Here is a 5,641-nt window from a genome sequence, read left to right as displayed (position 1 = left end):
AATATGGCGGCGCGGCGGGCCGTTTATTATGGTTACCGTTATTATGGTTACCGGTTATTATGGTTACCGCGTTTATTACCGTTATCATTATTATATTATTACATATATTATTATTATTACATATATCATTATTATATTATTATATTATATTATTATATTACCGTTATGGTTACCGTTATTACCGTTATTATTATTATAATATTGTGGCGGCGCGGCGGACCGTTTATATGCGACACCGCGCGCATATATTTGGTAATTAATTAAACTAATCGTGGTTAAGTAAACTCAAAATTCACAGAGATTATAGCTAAGATATGTGCCTATAATATCTAAAATTTTTAGAAATGTAACTCAATTGGTTCGCGAGATATCAGAGGAAGTACACTTTCCTAACGTCCGTTCGTCGGTCTATTGCCCTAGAAAACGCTGCGACAATCTGCGAAAGTCATCTTTCCAATATGGCGGCGTGGCGGACCGTTCAGTGAAATGCGCTCTCATTGGCTAGGGCCTATCTAGTTGTTATATGATATCTATGATGTGAACATTCTACATATGATCAAGATATGATCTCATTATCGTTCGTCGTATCGACGCCACGGTCGCCATTTTCTCTGTTCTGTGAGGTAATTTTAATAATTTTTAGTGAAGGAGTTGACACAATAACCAAGATTAGAACGTATTGTATGAGTCTGAAATAAATAAAATATCGTTTAGGATGTGTGTGTAGCCGTAAGATCTTTGACATTCTATTACGTTTAGGTATTTTTCGGCAGATAAGTGCACGAAGAAACCACTTCCGAGCATGGTTTGGCCTCGAGGCCACGAAATCGTGTATTTTTTTCCTATGTCAATCAATGAACATAGGCCCCTCCTCTAAACGAAGCGCACTCGCCATTGTTGATGACAAATCAACTTGTGCCTCAAAACTCCTGTTTTATGTCATTCAACTGCATTGTGACCCTACTCCTAACGCCTAACCGCTAAATCTAACCCTAACCCTAACCCTAACCCTAACCCTAACCCTCTAAACCCTAACCCAACCCAAACCCAAACCCTAACACTCTAACCCTAACCCTAACCTACACTAAACCAAACACTATTAAAACAAAATCTAAATAAATTTAAATTTTAATTGTTAAAAATTAATTGCTGTTATTAATTATGTTTAAATGAAGTCATGTAACATATTGCGGTAATTGAAAAAAATGTTAAAGACCAGATAAAGATAGAAAAAAAACACAGAAAACAGAAAAATAATTAGAAAAAACGAATGACGGGATTCGATCCTGCCGACCATTTTATTTGACCCAGCGTTATAGTACGACACTAAGCTAATCGAGTCAATATCAGCGCTATAATATTTTTGATGGTGCTATGTATAGTCGCAAAACAAGCTCAACCAATTAGCAGCGCTACATTACAGCCCCTTATGTTCTTGATGTGACCTAGGAAAAAAAAATCACGCAGCCGAGCAAAGGTATTTTGAAAAATAGGTATTAATATAGTTAAATAGTGTCTGTTAACGCCCGTGAACCTAGACGTACGGTCTTTGATATTATAAGATTATTATCCCATGATTATCACCTCGTGTGTGAAAATATGCATAGTTCACAATTAGGTGGGCCTAGTATGCCGAGAGCATAGAAATAAGATAGATAACCTAGCTGCTGATTGTCGCCATAAAATTGAACCCCAGCGAGCGTACGCTAAGCGCCCCTATCTGAAAGGGCAGCACTACCGCGGGGAAATCCGTGTTACTTGACTAACCATACGATCACCTCTCTTTCGAATGCGCTACCCCAACTTTTAACTACAGCACAACTTCTAATATACTTATTCAATATTGTCGCGCTAGGTATTTAGCGGGCCCTTGGCAAAACATCTTTATTCATTTTAAACCTCAATGGAAATCTATATTGATTTGTTTTATAATTGATGTTACACAGCCGGACACAACTTACTAAAAGTAGCATTCGGCCAAACTGCTCCTAGAACTGGTACGGCTCGACAGTTTCCCACTCCGCGTTATCAGCTGACACTCGCGCTGACACGTGTCGAGCGCTGACCAGTCTAAAGCTGTTCTCCTGACGGATCGCGGGAAGTAAAATTCTACATGAAAAGTACCTACGTATCCATATTAAATATTTTGAAATCCAACACCACAAATCTTGTAGCAATGTTGTTGCAGAAAATATTTCAATTTTACAATGAACTAGAGAAAAAGTTACAGACACGAAGGTAATCTTCCTGAAAAACAATCTAAACGTTCGAGACTGATGAAACACATACACAACAAGCATCAGAATGCTATCAGTCATCAGTGTCATAGTGTAACATTCTTTATTCTTATTGTAAATATATATATATAATATCACAAGACCATAAACAGAGACGAAGTGTTGCCAGACTATATTGGAATTTCACTATAATCTTGATAACGAACACGATTACTACCATCAATTCTCTTAACTACAATACAAGTACACTGTGTAAAGATTATTGTAATAATAACTAACACAATTTGTTGAAAACCTTTACAAAATAAATGATCGCTAAGCGTCTATCCCAACACGTCTAGTGTCACGTACCTTGTAACAGTTCAAATCTTGAGTTTATGAATATGTTACTATATTGCAGTATTAAAAAATAGTATACGGTAGACCGTAGTGTATATAATTGTCATTGTATTACTAGCTTTATTACGATAGATATGAGATCAAAACGCATAAGTCGTTAAGCCGGCTTATTCGGCCTCGCGACGGGCGACGCGATTGCCTATGTCGCGACTGATTTTCTGCAACTTGGTTGCGAAGTCGCCAGCGGACGATCGCGACGCAGAAAATTTCGACCCTAATGACCCTCGACCGTGGTCTGCGACTGCTTTCGACTGGAAAATTGTCATGTCGCAACGTCGATCGCAGTGACGCACATGTTCTACTCTACTATGTTTATGACGCGCGAGTGGTTCGTAGAATACGTCCAAAGCATTGTTTTGCATGGTAGACCCGACATAAGCTGCCTTGCGATCGCTGCACAACGAATCGAATGTACATAAACAATGCACAGTGAAAAAATCATCACTGCATAGCAAGTCATGTACACAACATGCACACAGCAACAAATCAGTAAACTCATTAGGTTGCGTCGATCAATAAGGCGATCGTGCCACTTCTAACTGCTGCGACTGGTCGCAGCATGTCGCTCTGTCATCACGTCGGCAGTACGACCATAAGCACTGCAATTCGCAGTGATTGCAGTGCGCGCGTCGGCCGCAAAAGCACGCAACCCGACTATAAGCCCGCTTTAGAGACCACAAAAAAGCTATCATCTGAGAATAAAAGATACCATGATATGCACTTACCACAGAATTTTATATTATTTCTGTCAACATGCAATCTACCAATCGGCCGGCTTTACCAGGGTTGCTGCCGTTTAGTCAGCTATAGAGCTAGTTGGATGCTAGAGTCTATAAATTGCACATGCCCATGTTCTAAAGATTTGTAAGCGTACATGTTTGGGCCTTCTGATCATCTCTGACTGTCGTAAATTCGTAAAGTCAAGGTCAGGTTTTAGTAGTAACTTTGTATGTACATATTTAGATTAGTCTAGAACACTTCGTCTAAGATAAAACTGAAATTGCGTGTAGTGTATCGATTACTTCGTTATTAATAACGCGTAAGAAGCACAACACAATTCGGAGATGCCGTGCAGTCTGTGCGATCGTAGATTGCACTGCGCCGATCTTAAAATTGCCGCAATCTTCAGATTCGCATAGATCGAAATAGTTGCCCGCAAGACTGTCAACAATCACAGCTATAATCTCATGTTAGCAGTGACAAAAACTTTAGTGTTAATAGATCTTCTTCATTGGTATGACAGTCTATTGAACCAAAACTTGGTACCCACACTTCAGTGTCGAAACTAGAACCATGCTATTGCCCATTGATACCATCCAGGTGCACAAATGTTAAGCACAAGCATAGTTTTTGCAAACAAAATAGAATCTAGTTCATTATAAGAAGAAGCTAAAGACAGTACGTCCTCTATTCTAGTGGTATTTTCAGCTAATTTAGGGTATAATGCGCTATCATACGTTCATTGTGTCAAGTCACCTATTAGTAATATTTTTTTAAATGTTTAAAACTTACACGACTACAAGTTGATACCAACGACGGTGGCGCATCAGAGCGCACGGGATTCTGAGAAGTTGCGCAAAAACCACTTATCCATCCAAGCTACGAGACCTGGAGCGTAATTCTTATTTATTCATTTAAATGCAAAAGGATGTAATAGTCTAAAACGACATATTAGTTTCAGGTTATAATAGGAAAATTTGCCACAAAATAATATCTTCCGTTAAATAACATTAGGTATAAATTACATTGCATTCTTTTGTGATTAGCCCTCGTCAATTTACTGCAAAATAAAAATCACAATACCATCTTTTCAGGGTGGGCAGCCACGGTTTTCGCGGGTGTCAATGGCGCCGTCAAATTTCGTAGCGTTGATGTGTAAATAATTTATTAAGATCTGTTGACAAATATCATGTGGTATAGACGATTTGTTATAACAGTAGTACAGTTGTATGCAGTAACAATCCTAGAGGCATATGTCCCTATTTAAACTGGCAATGCTTCAAAGTACAGTGAAAAGCAATCTCATCAAACATTGTCAAAGAACTGGCTTCACAACCTAAAAAAACAAATATACTATCTGTAGGAATGTGAAAAAATATACTGCCTTTTCGAGTTTATTTTATGCTATCATAAAAATATGAGCAAGAAATGTAGAAAAAATGTCCTCCCGCCGACACACAGAGCGGAAGCACCGCGTCATGTCGTCCTCGCGCTACTCGCGCGACCACATGCTCCCATGTACAACACGCTCTTCTCCGAGCGACACGATTGCGACACCTCTCGTCTTCCGCTAACGTGACACGCTCTCCATATGCTAATACGTCTCGGGTGCCTGCACAGGCCATCGGGGCGGCCACGCCGGTACACCTCTCGAAACCTCGTCGTCGCATTGGCGACACATGCTCACACGTACAACACGTCTTTTCGCGACGGTATTGATTACAATGGCTTGTCGTGTAAATAACATGAAAGTTCCTCTGTGTGTATTTCCTTAGCCACGGCAATTTAAAACGTGTCAGCCTCGAAGCTGTCCTGATAAAGCAATGTAACAGGAAAAGCTTCCATGGTATTGACGGATTGCGGCGATTGCCATTGACATCCGGATAATCGCAGGTGAACCAGTAACAACTGCAAAAATGTTAAAGCATCTCACAGATCCAGACAGGTTGAGAACGGCACTTTTCTCAGCTCATGTGACATGAACCAGCATCTCTCTCATCTTTGTATGTGTTGCCGACATGTTTGAAGTGATGCGGAATCTTTATCGTTCAGTACAAGGTTCTTCAGAACTGTGGATGAAACGTGAATTGCTTTAGAATTATTATATTTATCAATCTATTAAATTTAAATTATCTGCTAGTGCTGTCCAGTCGAGGCCTCAAATGTTTTTTAGATTTTTGGTGAACATACGAGTGTGTTTCGCATTAGTGTTTTTCCATGGTTGTACTATACAGTATACAATTAACTGAATGATATTTCGCTCATCCTCTATTGACCTATGCACG

The sequence above is a fragment of the Priapulus caudatus genome, unplaced genomic scaffold (genome assembly GCF_000485595.1).
Source record: "Priapulus caudatus unplaced genomic scaffold, Priapulus_caudatus-5.0.1 Scaffold1326, whole genome shotgun sequence".
Classification (NCBI taxonomy): Eukaryota; Metazoa; Priapulida; class Priapulimorpha; order Priapulimorphida; family Priapulidae; genus Priapulus; species Priapulus caudatus.
This window is presented reverse-complemented; position numbering follows the sequence as displayed.